Raw genomic sequence first — 15,307 nt, 5'->3', positions numbered from 1 at the left:
TGTCTGTGTGTATCTCGTGTGTGTGTCTGTGCTGCATGAGGGGCTGTAGGCAAGCGTAACCGTGGCGTCCTGGCTGGAGGGCCTCTCAGTGCCCGCTGGGAGAGCTCTGAAGGGAACAGAGTGTTCACTGAGCATTTCCCCGTTCTTGTTCGTAGGGAAAAGCCTGTCCGCCGTCCTGGGCCGTCTGCTCAGAGGTAAAGCTGGAAACTATCCCCGCGGAGAGCGCTGTCGGGGACGCCGGCTCGGCGCGGCCTTAGACGGAGCTGCTCTCAGCCCGCGCCCAAGGCTCCGCCGCAGCCCGCGCCGCCGGGAGCTGGGGGGCCAGGGGTGCGGAAGGGGAGAGCTGTGGGCGGGGCCTGGTGGGGAGCTTTGTGGGCGTGGCCGGGAGGGCGTCCTATGGGCGTGGCCGCGCTGTGGGCTGGGCCGAGTGGGGAGTGCTGTGGGCGGGGCCGGGCCGGGGGCGTGCCTGGGTGGGGGACCGGCTGCCGGAGCGCTGAGCTCCCTCTGAGTTCTTACTTCGAAGGCTGTGCTCCGCTCACCATCCAGAGCGGAGGTGCGGAACTTAAACTCACTCCTGGAGAAAGATCAGCAAGTGCGCAGGTAAAGTGCACGTGCTCCGCGGTCGGGAGGAAGCAGGCGAGGAGCCGGCCTAGCCTGGGAACAGGCAGGGAGGGTTTACACAGCCCCGGCTGAGTCGCGGCTGAGGAAGCAAGGCAAGTTCCCTTAAAGGTCATTGTGCACAGACGGGTGCGATGGAGCCGACCTAGCGCGGCTGAGTTCGCCTGGGCCTGCAGTAACAGCAGCTGCCCCTTGAGCCCCCCGGCTCTCTGCCAGGCGACCCAGGAAAAAGTCGCCCCCTGGTGGGCCGTGAGGTCATGGGTGGGGGGAGTTTGGAAAGGTTCAGACAGCAAATGTTCCACTTGAACTCCAGGGCAGCATCTGGCACTGCGGGGCCTCCTAGCCTTGAGCCGTGGTCAGGCGTTTCCTTAGAATGGAATGCACTGGAGTGAAAACACTAAATCCCTCAAAGCTGCTTCTCTTTACTGTGGTCACACACAGTGAAATCAATGGGCATTAGTGCAGCTAGCTCTTTTCAAGGACACAATGTTAAGCACAGGCAGCCTGGTGTGTGGGCGCTCTGGGTTTGCAGACCCAGGCAGGGGCCAGGGGCTCAGGACAAGTGCCCGGTGCTCCCTTCCCATTGGGCGAATCAGAGCCTGGGGCCCGGTAGTGAAGCTCCCCAGGTGACTCTAACGTGCAGTGCACTTTGAGGCGCACTACTTAGACCAATGTGACAGTCTACAATGTGTAGATTTAGGGTGAGTGATTCTGAGGAAAAGAAACCCGAGGCTGTTAGCAGTTGCGGGCAGCTGCTGTCTACCTAAACCAGCTGCGATTTGCTTGCTCGGTGAGCCTGAGCTTCGCGGAGCGGGCATGGCGTCTGCCATCCAGGACCCTGGGACGGGGCCTGCCAGGGCAAGGAGTGGGGCATTGAACGCATCTGGGGATAACTATCTCTCATGGAAGAACTAATGAGGATGGAACCTGAACACAGAGGTGAAAGAGCTGAGTAGACTGCAAAGAATTGCACAAAAACTGCTTGTTCTGCAAATTTAGTTTACAACATTTGAGTGCAATTCACATCGGTGTAATGTGATTTAGGATCATAAGTCCCTAAAGTTTCATTACACTGATGAAAAGCAAATGCCTATACTGTTCTTGTTTTATGAGAAGACCACAACCTCCAGCCCCTGGGGCAGCTGAGATCTGAGGATATCAGGAATACCAGGAATGGGGAGGTCCTGGCTGTCCCTGGAAACCCAGCAGCATGACACCTGTGTCACCTGGGTCCCCGTTTCTATGCTGGAGTGGCAGGCAGCAAGGAAATATTTTGACTTTGAGGCCATATGCATTTTGGAAAGATCACTGTGGCTGGGGGGTTGGGAGCAGCTGAGGGGGTAAAGAAAGCCACTGCCAAGGCCTTCCCACTGAGTGTGGTTGCCAGGCCGGGGCAGGGAAGCACTGGTGAGTTGCAGGGGGGATTGCCAGTTGGCGATGGGTGATGGATGGTGGGATCAGTCACCAGGGCCCCTGGGAAAGGCCGGGTGTGGCTTCAGCACTCTGGGAGTTTTGGGTACCTTTATGTCTAGGGACACAAAGAGGTAGATGGACACAGTGGTTTGAGCTGCAGAAGAGAGCTGGGCGGCCACCTGTCCACAGGTGAGGATGAGGTTTCTTGGGAGAGTAGAGAGAAAAGGGAGGCTTTTAACTGCTAGTAGTGGAAAGATGGCTTGCAATGGAAATAAAGGCTACCACAGAGGGGAGGAAAGCCCAGAGCCTGGAGGCCAGGGGCAGGATCTGGGGCAGGGGCTGACCCAGTGTGGCATTCCCCATATGGTGGAAATGTGAGAAGAGACTCCACAGGCCTGAGCTCCCTCAGCTCCTTGGGGCCGCTGGCTGTACCAGTTCACTCACTGGTTGTTGGGTTTACGCAGTTTCGATTTGGGGTTCTGTCACTGACCTGCAGGCAGCCGGCTTGTCGCGGGCTGTGGCTCTTGCGCGCGCCGGCCACCCGCGGGACCCGAGCAGTTTCGGCGGAGCGCGGCGGGGTCCGTGTGGATCCCACTCGTGGGGAGGTGCAGCTGGCGCGCCTGTGCTCTCGGCCCGGCCACCCACTGAGGCGCCAGGAGGCGCAATCCGCAGGGCGGCGGGGAGCAGGTCCGGTGTTTCGAGGAGCATGGGACACAGTTTCCAAGCTGGCCTGCAGGATGGGCGAAGGGACACCGAACTACAGCGGCACAGCGCCGGGCCAAACTGCCCGCAGCTGGGGCAACAGACGGGGCTTGCGGCAGCGGCGCCTTGGAGAGGGGTCCGGGCCCCGGGCCGGGAGCGGGGCTGGGCGGCCGAGTCCCCGGCTGCGCGTTTGCTGGCGCTGCTCGTTCCTCCCCGAGAGGTGCGCCTGGCCTGCCGCGGGGCCGCCAGTCCCTGGGGGCCCCGCGAGCGCCGCTCTCGGCAGAGCCCACCCGCGGCCTCCCGAGGCTCTCTCCCGGGCCCCGCCCCTCCTCCCAGGCTGGAAGGAGGCGTATTATTTCAAACAAGAACAGAAAACGGATGGAAAGCCACGATATTTGGCTTAACGTTCTAGAAGCTTTTAACCAAGTTCACATGTTGAAAAATGCACCTGAAAGGATATACGGTCACACTCGCGGCCTCGGTCCAGGCCCGCAGTTGGGTGGGGGCACCGCACCCTACACTGCCCTCAGCGGGACACCCCTGTCTCAGCCCAGGGTCGGCTGAGGAGGAGGCTGACCCCTGGACGGGCTTCTTCAGGCCTTCTTGGCCGCAGGGCTTCTCCTGCCCCCTCCCTGGGATCCGGGAACTAGAAAGAATGCTTCAAATGCAACGGTCACAGCGTCGCTCCTGCGGACACGGCCAGGCTCCTGAGACACGGCCACGCCCCCGGCTCACAGTCACGCCCGACACAGACAGACCACCTCCAACGACAAGCCACGCCCCCGGAGACACGACCGAGCCCCAGAGACACGACCACGCCCCAGGAGACACAACCACGCCCTGGAGACAAGCCACGCCCCCAAGGCCAGCCACCTCCCGGAGACACGACCACGCCCCGGAGACAAGCTACGCCCCCGGAGACACATGGACGCCTTTGCAGACGCAGCCAGGCCACCGGAGACAAGGGCCATGCTCCGAGAGACACAGCCACGCCCTGTGGACCCAGCCAGTCCCCTGCAAGCACAGCCAGGGGCGGTTTCTCGCTCAGAGGGACGCCTTGGGGTTGGGCAGCGCGTTGGGGACGATTTGGGGCCGAGCAGCGCTTTGTGGGGAGGGGAGCATTCAGTGACGGGTGTTTTCTCTGGATGTTGGACACTGTCCACCAGAGGGGAGTTGGCTGCAGAGGGACTGCCTTTCAACAGCCAAATTTTCACCTCAGCGCCTAAACCTGGTCCTTCTCGTTCCTTGCCGGTATTATGTCAGATGTCTAAAGAACTCGAAGAACAATGTTCTTTTTTTTTTTGTTTGAGACAGAGTTTTGTTCTTGTTGCCCAGGCTGGAGTGCAATGGCGCCATCTTGGCTCACCGCAACTTCCACCTCCCTGGTTCAAGCGATTCTCCTGCCTCAGCCTCCCGAGTAGCGGGGATTACAGGCACGCGCCACCACGCCCTGCTAATTTTTGTATTTTTAATAGAGACGGGGTTTCTTCATGTTGGTCAGCCTGGTCACGAACTCCTGACCTCAAGTGATCCGCCCGCCTTGGCCTCTCAAATTGCTGGGATTATAGGTGTGAGCCACCGCGCCCGGCCACAATGTTCTTAGGATTCACGAAGAAGCTGTTTTCCACACGCTGTTGATCGCCGCCACTGTGAAGTCGGCGTGCGGCGCCTGCTGAGGGCTATCGTTTCGCAGGGGCGGGGTGGGAGGGCCGCGGTCCCCGGGGCGCACCCGGGCGGGGAGTGCGCAGGGCGGCCTGGCTGGGCCACTCCTGCCCTCCCGCCGGACGCCAACCGGGGATCCGCCAGCTCGAGCTCTGCTCCGAGTCCCGCAGACCCACCATGCCCGGAGCGCTCAGCCGTGCGGCCACGGGCGCGCCAGTACCAGCGGGAAAGGCAGGGGCCGCCTGGACCTGGGCAGGAGGCGGTGACCCGGCCTAGCTTGAGCGCCGGCAGCGCAGCTCTCTTGGCTGCTCCTCCTTCAAACCCGCACGGCTGGAGCCTTTTCGTGGCCTGAGCAGGTGATGGAGGCTCCTGGACCCAGTGGAGAAGGGCCCAGTCGTGGAACCCCGTTCCCTCCCCGGCAGGGCAGGTGTCAGGACCATGCCCGGCGCCGCTCTCTGGCCTCTGTCGGTCCTGGCACCGGTGCCGTCCCCCCACCCCGCCCTGGGCACCGCTGCGGGAGGCGGGGCTCGGGCAGGCTTGGTGAGCGTCTGGCGCGCTCTGAAGGCCACGGCACGGCGGGGCGTCGAGGGCCTCGGAGAGACGGTGCTGGCAGGAGGGGCCCGGGCCCACCCCTACCTCGCAGGGCCCGAGGGCGGGGGCACGGTTGCAGGCAGAAAGAGCGCAGAGCCGGAGAGAGGGCCGGCAGCCGCCCACACGAACGATTTGGGGTTGGGTGTGAGGACTGGAAGGTTCCACCGGCTCTGAACCATCTATTTTTTTTTTTTTTTTCTAAAAATAAGCCACAGCCATCTATTTTTTCTTTCTAAAATTTGGTGACGACTTGGTCACTTTGGTGTGAATCTTGCTTGGAAGGAGGTTTCCTGGGCGCCATCGCGGGGAGGACCTGGAGGGGTGGGCTGGGGCTGCCGCATACTCCGCCCTGTGCCGCCGGCTTACAGCTTCCCCACTCCTCTCCCGCCAGCTGCAGGTGTCCCTACGGGCGGGACCTCTGCCGAGGGTGGCCCTGCCCTAGGCAAGTCAAGCGCATGGGGCCCAATAAAGCAAAACCAGGCTGAAGCTGTGGTTCCCGTGAGAGTGCAGCCACGGGCTGGGGTGAGGGGAGGGTCGCCCCAGAGGACGGGCTGGCTGTGTGCTGGGGAGTGGGGTCACCCCAGAGGACGGGCTGTGTGCTAGGGTGTTGGGGTCTCCCAGAAGACGGGGTGTGTGTTAGGGTGTTGCGGTTCCCCAGAAGACGGTCTGTGTGTTAAGGTGTTGGGGTCGCCCAGAGGACAGGCTGTGTGCTAGGGTGTTGGGGTCCCCCAGAGGTAGACTGTGTGCTAGGGTGTTGGGGTCGCCCAGAGGACGGGCTGTGTGCTAGGGTGCTGGCGTCCCCCAGGGGATGGGCTGTGTGCTAGGATGTTGGGGTCCCTCAGAGGATGGGCTGTATGCTAGGGTGTTGGGGTTCCCCACAGACTGGGCTGTGTGCTAGGGTGTTGGGGTCCCCCAGAGGACAGGCTGTGTGCTAGGGTGTTGGGGTCCCCTAGGAGACAGGCTGTGTGCTAGGATGTTGGGGTCCTCCAGAGGACGGGCTGTGTGCTAGGGTGTTGGCGTCCTCCAGGGGATGGGCTGTGTGCTAGGATGTTTGGGTCCCCTAGGAGACAGGCTGTGTGCTAGGGTGTTGGGGTCCCCTAGAGGACAGGCTGTGTGCTAGGGTGTTGGGGTCCCCCTGAGGTAGGCTGTGTGCTAGGGTGCTGGGGTCCTCCAGAGGACGGGCTGTGTGCTAGGGTGTTAGCGTCCCCCAGGGGATGGGCTGTGTACTAGGATGTTGGGGTCCCTCAGGGGATGGGTTGTGTGCTAGGGTGTTGGGGTTCCCCACAGACTGGGCTGTGTGCTAGGGTGTTGGGGTCCCCTAGGGGACAGGCTGTGTGCTAGGGTGTTGGGGTCCTCCAGAGGACAGGCTGTGGGATTGGAGTGCTCCATCATCTGCATGAGAGGCGATGACCAGGTGGGATTAGGAGGAGTTAAGATGTGTTTGGAAGAACTGGATGAAGAATGTGTGAGAAAGAGGGAGAGGTCTGGGTGAGCCGAGGCCTCTGTCTCCCAGGGAAGAGGCAGGAAGTGAGGCGGAACGAGAGCCCCTACTCAACCCCGGACAACCACTAACCTATTCTCCATTTGTATAACTTTGCCGTTTCAAGAATGCAGCAGTCATGGAATCGGAGTAAATAGTCTGTTGGAACTTGCTTTTTTTCCACTGAGGATTTTCACTCTGGATTCCTCTATATTGTTGTGTATGAATTGTCTGTTCCTTTTGATTGTGGCGTGGTCTTCCCGGCATGCATGCACCACAGCCTATTTCACACTCCCCTACGGACAGACGGCTGCGTGGCTTCCAATTTTTCATATAGCTTCTATGAACATTCGCGTGCAGGGTTCTGTGTGAATGAAAGTTTCATTTCTCTGGGATTAATGTCCAGGAGTGCAACTGTTGGCTGGTAGTTGCAATTTTAGTTTTTTAAAAACTGTCAAACTGCTTTCCAGAGTGGCTGTACAATTTTACATTCCCATCGGTGATGCAAGAGTGAGCCAGCCTCTCGAGTCCTAGGCAGCTGGCGGTGTTGTCTCTGTTTTCTTTTTTCTTTCTTTCTTTTCTTTTCTTTTTTTTTTTTTTTTTTGAGACAGTGTTTTGCTCTCGTCGCCCAGGCTGGAGTGCAATGGCTCACTGCAACTTCCACCTCCTGGGTTCAAGTGATTCTCCTGCCTGAGTCTCCTGGGTAGTTGGGATTACAGGCACCTGCCACCACACCTGGCTAATTTTTGTATTTTTAGTAGAGACGGGATTACACCATGTTGGTCAGGCTGGTTTCAAACTCCTGACCTCAGGTGATCTGCCTGCCTCGGCTTCCAGGTGTGAGCCACTGTGCCTGGCCTGTTTTCTATCTCAGCCTTTCTGATAGGTGTGCAGTGATAGCTCATAGTTTTAATTTGCATTTCCCTAATGGCTCACGATCTTGAACGACTTCTCATGTGCTTAGTTGCCATGTGCATATCCTCCTTAGTGAAATCTTCTCCCATTTTACTTTTTTTTTTTTACTTTTGAATTTTGAAAATTGTTTAGAAGTGGTGAGAGGGAACATTCTTGCCTTGTCTTCCTGAGAGAGCTTCAGGTTTCTCACCATTAGGCATAATGTTAGCTCTATGTCTTTTGTAGATGTTCTTTAATAGGTCTGAGGAAGTTCCTCTCTATTCCTAGTTTTCTTAGAGTTTTTGTTTTATCATGAATGGGTGTTGAATTTTGTTAAATGCTTTTTCTGCATCAATTGATATCAGCATGTGATTTTTCTTCTTTAGCTTGTTAATATGGTAGATTACATTGCTTGATATTTTTCACAGTTTTATTGAGATTATAATTAAATACCATATAATTCACCCATTTAAAGTGTACAAATTCATACCTGTAATCCCAGGACTTTGGGAGGCTAAGGTAAGAGGATCACTTGATCCCAGGTGTTTGAGACCAGCCTGGGCACCATAGCAAGACCCCGTCTCTACTAAAAATAAAAAATTAGCTGAGTGTGGTGGTGTGTGCCTGTGGTCCCAGCTACTTGGGGGCTGAGGTGGGAGGATCACTGAGCCTGGGAGGACAAGATTGCAGTGAGGCATGATTGCACCACCACACTCCAGCCTGGGTGACAAAGAGAGACCCTGTTTCAAAAAAAATGTACAATTTAATGGTTTTTTTTCAGTATATTCACTGAGTTGTGTGACCATCACCATGATCAATTTTAGAGCATTTTTATTAACCCAAGTGAAACTCCACGCTCATTAGCATTTGTTCTTCATTTCCCTCCAACCCTATCCCTTCCCCTAGCCATAGGCAGCAACTAATTTATTTTATTTTATTTCCCTATGGATTTACCTGTTCTGAAGATTTTATATATACATAGAGTCAGGCAATATGTGGCCTTTTGTGACTAGCTTCTTTCACTGAGCATGTTTCCAAAGGTTATCCATGTTTTAGCATGTGTCAGACACCATTCATTTTTATTGTCAAATAATCCACTGTGTGTATATACCACATTTTATTTATTTAGTGATGGACATTTGGGTTGCTTGTACTTTTTTTTTTTTTTTTTTTTTGAGATGGAGTCTTGCTCTGTCACCCAGACTGGAATGCAGTGGCACGATCTTGGCTCACTCCAACCTCCGCCTCCTGGATTTAAACGATTCTCCTGCCTCAGCCTCCCAAGTAGCTGGGGTTACAGGTGCTCACCACCATGCCTGGCTAATTTGTGTACTTTTAGTAGAGACGAGGTTTCACCATGTTGGCCAGGCTGGTCTCAAACTCCTGACCTCAAGTGATCCTCCTGCCTCAGCCTCCCAAAGTGCTGGGATTACAGGTGTGAGCCACCGTGCAGGGCCAGGTTGTTTCCACTTTTAGGGTATTATGACTAATGATTCTATTAATGTTATTGTACACATTTTTGTGTGGACATATGTTTTCATTTCTCACGGGCATATTCCTACAAGTGGAATTGCTAGGTCATATGGTAGCTCAATGTTCAACATTGATTGATTTTTGAACATTGAACCAGCCTTGCATTCCTGGAACAAACCGTACTTAGTTATGTGTGTAGTTCTTTTGATATATTACTGAATTCCCTTTGCTAATATTTTGTTAAAGATTTTTGCACCATATTCATAAGAGATGTTGGCCTGTAGTATTTTTTCTTTGTACTGTATCTGATTTTGGTATCAGGGTAATACGGTCTTCATAAAACTCACCGATGAGATATACTTCATTTTCTATTTTCTGGAAGAGATTGTATAGAATTGGTGTTAATTTAAATGTTTGGTAGACTTCTCTAGTGAAACCATCTGACCCTAGAGATTTCTTTTGTAAAAATTCGAATTTAATTTACTTAATAGAGATTATAGAGCTATTTAAATTACCCATTTTATATTGGATGAGTTATAGTATAATTTGTGCTTTTTGAGGAATCACTAAGTTTTCCAAGTTAGGTATGTAAAGTTATAAAATGGCAATCTAATATACCATTATTATTCTTTGATGTCTTCAGGGTTTGTAATGGTATTTCCTGTTTCATTCCTGACATTAATAACTTTCACTCTCTCTTTCTTCTTTGCCAGTCTTGCTAGAGGATTGTTAATTCCATTGATATTTTCAAAGAAGTAGCTCTTGGTTTCATTGATTTTTTTCTACTGTTTTTGTTGATTTGTTTTCTATTTCATTGATTTTTAATATCAGCTTCATTATTTCTCATTTCTGCTTGCTTTGGGTTTATTTTCCTCTTCTTTTTCTAGGTTCTTGAGATGAGAGCTTATATCGCTTTTGAGACTTGCTTTCCTTTTGATACTAGCATTTATGCTGTAAATTTCCTCCCATCACTGATTTAGCTGTGTTCTGCCAATTTTGATATGTTGTATTTTCACTTTCATTCAGTTCAATATAATTCTGATTTCCCTTGAGACTTTCTCTTTGAATCCTGGATTATTTGGAAGTATGTTTAATTTCCAAGTGTGCAGATTTTCCTCCTCTCTTTTTGTTACTTATTTCTAATTTGATTGCATTGTGGCTACAGAATACTCTGTATGATTTCAATTCTTTTAAATTTGTTGAGGTTTGGTTTATGGTCCAAAGTGTAGTCTATCTTGGTGTATGTTCTGTAGGCACTTTGTAAGAATATTCTGCTGTTGTTGGATGGAGTGTTCCATAAATATTGATTATATTCTATTGGTTGATGGTGTTGTTCAGTTCTTCTATAACTGCACTGATTTTCTGTCTAGTTCTATTAATTGCTGAGAGATAAATGTTTAAGTCTCTAACTATAAAACTATACTATAAATGTGTCTTTCTCCTTTCAGTTCTATTAGTTTTTGTGTTAGATACTTTGCAGCTCTGTTGTTTTGTGCATATGTGTTTGGGATTTCTACGTCTTCTTGGTAAAGTGACCTTTTTATCACTACAAGATGCCTCTCTCTGTGCCTGGTAATTTTCTTTGCCTTGAAGTTTAGCATATATTACGTGAATATAACCTCTCCTACTTTCTTTGGATTGATGCTTGAATGATATGTCTTTTTCCATCGTTTTACTTGCACCCTACCTATATTGTTATTTAATTTTATTTTTCAACTTTTATTTTAGATTGGGGGCTACATGTGCAGGTTGTTACAAAGGCATGTTGTGTGACACTGAGGTTTGGTGTGCCACTGAACCTGTCACCCAGGTAGTGAGCACAGTCCTCAATAAGTAGTTTTTCAAGCCTTGACCTCCACTCTCTTTCCCTGCTCCAGTAGTCCCCAGTGTCTGTTGTTCCCATCTTTATGTCCATATGAACCCATACACTGTTATTTTAGAAGTAAATTTCTTATAGACCTAGCATAGTTGAGTCATATTTTTAAATTCACTCTGCCAATCCATCTTTTAGTTGATGTATTCAGACCATTTACATGTAATGCATTTTTTTCTGATATGTTAGGGCTATGGGTAAATTGAACATTTTTTTAGAATTCCATTTTGATTTATTGTTGTGGGAAGTCAGGGACCCTGAATGGAGGGACTGGCTGAAGCCATGGTAGAAGAACATAAATTGTGAAGATTTCATGGATGTTTATTAGTTCCCCAAATTAATGCTTTTATAATTTCTTACACCTGTCTTTACTGCAATCTCTGAACATAAATTGTGAAGATTTCATGGACACTTATCACTTCCCCAATCAATACCCTTGTGATTTCCTATGCCTGTCTTTACTTTAATCTCTTAATCCCATCATCTTTGTAAGCTGAGGATGAATGTCACCTCAGGACCCTGTGATGATTGCGTTAACTGCACAAATTGTTTAAACAATATGAAATCTGGGCACCTTGAAAAAAGAACAGGATAACAGCAATGTTCAGGGAGCAAAGTAGATAACCTTAAAGTCTGGTGGCCTGTGGGCTGGGAGGAAGAGAGCCGTATTTCTCTTTTTTCAAAAGCAAATAGAAGAAATATCGCTGAATTATTTTTCTCAGCAAGGAACATCCCTGAGAAAGAGAATGTGTCCCTAAGGGGAGGCCTCTGGAATGGCCGCTTTGGGGATGTCTGTCTTTTATGGTTGTAAATAAGGGATGAAATAAGCCCTGGTCTCCTCTAGCACTCCCAGGCTTATTAGGAAGAGGAAATTCCAGCCTAATAAATTTTGGTCAGACCGATTGTCTGCTCTCAAACCCTGTGTCCTGATAAGATGTTATCAAAGGCAACACGTGCCTGAAACTTCATTAGCAATTTTAATTTTGCCCTGGTCCTGTGATCTTGCCCTGCCTCCATTTGCCTTGTGATATTTTATTACCTTGTGAAGCATGTGATCTCTGTGACCCATGCCCTATTCATACACTCCCTCCCCTTTTGAAAATCGCTAATAAAAACTTGCTGGTTTTACGGCTCAGGGGGCATCACGGAACCTACTGACATGTGATGTCTCCCCCGGATGCCCAGCTTTAAAATTTCTCTCTTTTGTACTCTTTCCCTTTATTTCTCAGACCAGCTGACACTTAGGGAAAATAGAAAAGAACCTACATGAAATATTGGGGATGAATTTCCCCTGATAATTTATCTATAGTGTTTCTTGGTGTATCTCTTTTATAGCTTTTTAAAGTCGTTGTTCTAGGTATTAAAGTATATATACACATTACTTGTCACAGTCTACTGATGCCATCATTTTATCAGTTTGAGTAAAATCAAGAAAACATACCTCCTTTACATCTTTTACCTCTCTCATTTGTTATAGAATTGTCTTGATGATTTCCTCTGCATACATTGATAAACACATCAAAGAGTGTTAAAATTTTTGCTTCAAACATTCAACAGAATTTAGGAAAATCAAGAGGAGAGGGAAAATGTATTTACCTATGTATAAATGTTATTCAGTAGCATGCTGTCAACAGTAGATGACAGAATTATTTCCATTAAGCACTTGCATTCTCTGAATGAAAATAGCACATGATGCATCTGTTAAGAATCTTGCTTGGACTTGCCTTTTTTTTTCCTTTGAGATGGAGTTTCGCTTTGCTGCCCAGGCTGGAGTGCAATGGTGCGGTTTCAGCTCACTGCAACCTCCGCCTTCTGGGTTCAAATGATTATCCTGCCTCAGCCTCCCAAGTAGCTAGGATTACAGGTGTCCGCCACCACGCCTGGCAAATTTTTGTATTTTTAATAGAGATGGGGTTTTACTATGTTGGCTAGGCTGGTGGTGAACTCCTGACCTCAGGCGATCCACCCACCTCGGCCTCCCAAAGTGCTGGGATTACAGGGATGAGCCTACCTACAGGGATGAGCCACCGCACTGAGCCTGGACTTACTTTTTATTTTATTTTATTATTATTTTTTGAGATAGGGTCTCACTCTGTCACCCAGGCTTGAGTGCACAATCCTGACTCACTGAAGCCTTGACTTTCCTGGCGCAGGTAATTCTCCCACCTCAGCCTCCTGAGTAGCTGGGACTACAGGCATGCACCACCATGCCTGGCTAAGTTTTTGTGTTTTTAATAGAGATAGGATTTTGCCGTGTTGCCCAGGCTGGTCTCAAACTCCTGGGCTCAATGAATCTGCCTGCCTTGGCTTCCCAGAGTGCCAGGATTACAGGCGTGAGCCACCACACCTCTCCTTACCTATATTCTTTTACCTTCCTGATGTTCTAAAATGTATTCTTTCATTTTCCCTTTCTGTTTAGAGAACTTCCTTTAGCCATTCTTTCAGGGTAGGTCTGCTGGCAATACATTTTTAGTTTTCTTTAAAAACATCTTGATTTCTCTTTCACTGGATGTAGACATCTGGCTTGACTGTTCCTTCCTCTCATTACTTGAAAATGTTATGTCACTTTCTTCTGGCCACCATGGTTCCTTTCATCTGAATTGTTTTTTCCCTGTAGGGATATTTTAATTTCTCTCTTTAAGACTTTTTTCTTTGCTTTTAGTTTTTAAAATTTTGCCCACTATATATGTTGGATTTTTTTGGGGTTATCTCATTTGGGGTTTGCTCAGCTTCTCAAATCTGTAGGTTTATGTCTTTTGCCACATTTAGGAAGTTTTTGGCCATGATATCTTCAAATACTTTTTAAGCTACATACTCTTCATTATCTTCTGGCATTTGGATTATATGAAAGTTAGATCTTTTTTTATGGTCCCACAGGTCTCTGAGGTTCTGATAAATAGTTTTAGACTATGTTTTCTCCATTGTTCAGGTTGAGTAATTTCTATTGTTCTGTCTTCCAGTTATTGATTCTTTTCTCTGTCCCCTCCATTTTACTGTTGAGTTCATTTTTGCATTTAAAATTTTGCTATTGTGTTTTTCAGTTTCATTTGGCTCTTATTTGCTGAGGCTTTTCTGTGTTTCATTTGTTTCAAATGTGTTTGTTATTGCTTGTTGAAGCATTTTTATTTTGGCTGATTAAAAAATTTTTTTCAGATAATTCCAACATCTCCATCATCTTGGTGTCATCATGTATTTTGTTTCAAGTTGAGCTATTTCTGGTTATCACTATGACGTGGTTTTGAGTGAAACCTGCATATTTTGAGTATTACATTATAAGACTCTAATCACCACTTAACCCTTCTGTTTAGTTGCCTTCCTTTGACACCACTCCAGCAGAAGGGCCTGACATTGCCTCATTGCTGCCAGATAGGGTTAGAAGTTCAGGTTCCCCAAGATGGGGAAGGATTCCACCTTATTGCTGGGTGAGTGTGGGACCTCTGCCTCTCACTAGGCCTCTGCTGATATCACCCTGGCTGAGTGGGGTGGCACACCTCATTACTGCTCATTACTGACCTCTAGTGACACCATTGGGGGGTGGCCTCATTACTGCTGAGCAGAAGTGAATGCCCTGACTCTCCACTTGGCCTCCTCTGACACCATGTCAGCAAGGAAAGACAGGGGTCCCTTTTACTGCAGGGCAGGGATGAAGTCCAGGCTCCTCACATTGGTGGTCCCCACTTAAGCCACTGGGGGAGGAGTGTGTAGGGAGGAGGCGGAACTCCCTAGCACCCAGCAACGGTGAATGTCCAAACTCCTTACTCAGTCTTTTGCGAAGCATCCCTGTGAGGACTGGGGGCCAGGCACTGTGTAATAGCCTTTGGAGGGTGCCCACTCAGCCTTTGCTCTCCTGAGTGGATGTGGGTCTGCAGTATTATGCTGCAATAGAACAGATATTGTCTAAAAGATTTCTGTCTTGCTAGGCTACTCATTTCCTGGTCCTTTGGCTGTGTGCAGGCTTCTCTTGGGGCTTTTTGTTCAAACATCAAGTTTTTAGTTGTACTTAACAGGAAGAACAGGGAAAAGTAGGTCTTCTCTGTCTTCCTGAAAGCACCAGTCCTGAGCTGTGTATTTTTAGTGTTGGCAGATAGGACTGTACATTTGCATGCCAGCTTGTGAGGTTTGGGTTGGGGAGGAATGCAACAGTGCAGTCTGGGCTGGGGTGGGAGCAGGTGGGCTCCACTGTACCTGGCAGGGCTGTAGACAAGTGTGTCCTTGAGAGGCTGGGCTTTTATTCTCATTGTTTCTAGTTTTGCCAGCGTGGCCATTCTGGGATGTTTTGCTCTTGGGAGACATTCCTCACTCTTGCCCTACTGTGTTCTGAATCCCAGTGTCTGACTCGAGCTTGGGCTCTGGCTTGGGTTCAGCCAATAGGAGACTCTTCTTGGAGATTGGGGAGGGAGGATGCCCCACTCTTCTTTGGGGAATCTCTTCTGGGGCTCCAGCTCCTTCTAGAAGTTCTCAGAGTAGCTTCTATTTCATTCTTGGACCCTGGCTGATTCAGTCAGTGAAGGAAGCAAGAGGCAGAGGCAGCAGCTGGGAGTGAAAGGGGGATGGGTGTGTGGGGTTTAAGTGGGGAGTGGAGGAGAGCAGGTGCGTACACT

The 15,307-nt window shown here is 49.6% G+C and overlaps 1 protein-coding gene across 2 annotated transcripts in view; it reads left to right on the top strand.

Annotated features, from left to right (window-relative positions):
- Positions 1–514: 514 nt before the first annotated feature.
- Positions 515–15,307, top strand: part of OCA2 (OCA2 melanosomal transmembrane protein) — a 333,437-nt gene continuing 318,644 nt past the window's right edge. For both annotated transcript variants that reach the window (XM_030813816.1, XM_030813815.1), the window contains exon 1: positions 515–600. The gene's annotated coding sequence lies outside the window, so the exon portion shown is untranslated. The remainder of the gene's footprint in view (positions 601–15,307) is intronic.

The sequence above is a fragment of the Nomascus leucogenys genome, chromosome 6, assembly GCF_006542625.1.
Source record: "Nomascus leucogenys isolate Asia chromosome 6, Asia_NLE_v1, whole genome shotgun sequence".
Classification (NCBI taxonomy): domain Eukaryota; kingdom Metazoa; phylum Chordata; class Mammalia; order Primates; family Hylobatidae; genus Nomascus; species Nomascus leucogenys.
The sequence above is the reverse complement of the archived record's forward strand: the minus strand, read 5'-3'. Positions and strand labels throughout refer to the sequence as shown.